This window comes from Mustela nigripes, chromosome 1 (genome assembly GCF_022355385.1).
Source record: "Mustela nigripes isolate SB6536 chromosome 1, MUSNIG.SB6536, whole genome shotgun sequence".
Taxonomy (NCBI): domain Eukaryota; kingdom Metazoa; phylum Chordata; class Mammalia; order Carnivora; family Mustelidae; genus Mustela; species Mustela nigripes.
The window spans coordinates 64,865,399-64,866,442 of NC_081557.1; positions in this window are offsets into that span (position 1 = coordinate 64,865,399).

The following is a 1,044-nucleotide window of genomic DNA, read 5'->3' on the forward strand; positions in this document are numbered from 1 at the left end:
CATATGCCCTGTCATTTATCCGTATCTGTGACTAAGGTCTGTTGTCAGCAAGGCAATTCAATCTCTCCCTCTTTATAACCCTGCTTTCTTTGTCTCTCAGTGGTGGTGTTTCTCAGAGAATTTCCCCTAAAGTTTTGTACACAGGGAGTCCTAAAACTGCATTCCCACAAACAGTACTCACTGGAGGAAGATTCTACCAGAAAGGGAACACAGTCTCTGGCAAAGCAGCTTTGGCTGAGGGCAATGCCTGGCTACAGCTTTTAACCATCATAAGCCACATCCCTTCCTCAGTCCCAAATAGAGTACGTGACTATGATGGGCCAACCAGGATAGTCTAAAGTCCTCAGCTATTTAATCAAATATTACTGTAGCTATTGCTCTAACGATATTTTGCGGATGTTTATAATCAGTTGATCTTAAGGGAGATGATCCATAGTGTTCTGGGTGGGCATGATTCAATCACTTGAAAGGCCTTCAAAACAGAGCCAAGGCCTCCTTGAGGAAGAAAACATTCTACCTGTGGATGGCAGCTTCGGCCCACACCCATCCATTAGGAGTGATGATAAGTGAGACAATTCCTACTCCCACTCCCTGAACATAGACACTGCCATTGGAAACACTGCACAATAACTGTTGATTTCAGGTGTATTGTACATTCTGGGAGACAGCTCCCCATCCTCTCAGTTACCATTTCCGAGATGGCACCTCATCTGTACTTCTAAATGATCATTCTATTGCTCTATCAGTTTGGCAACTTTGGGGTGTTTTCGTATGTGTAGATAGAACCAGTGTATACTCTGGTCATGTATCCCCTGCCATACTGCTTTGACTGTAATATGGATCCCTTGGTCTGATGGGAGGTTATGTGGTATCATATGCTTGCAGACCAAAAAATGTTTTAAGGTGTCTGAGGGTGGTGCTACTTGAGGCCTGGGTGGGGTTGGGGGGGGCAGGGAAAACTATGCTGAATATAGTCAAGATAAACTACTGAGACTTCAGGGTGAAATGATCTAATTTAGTCAACTTGCCTCAACATAACTGGTT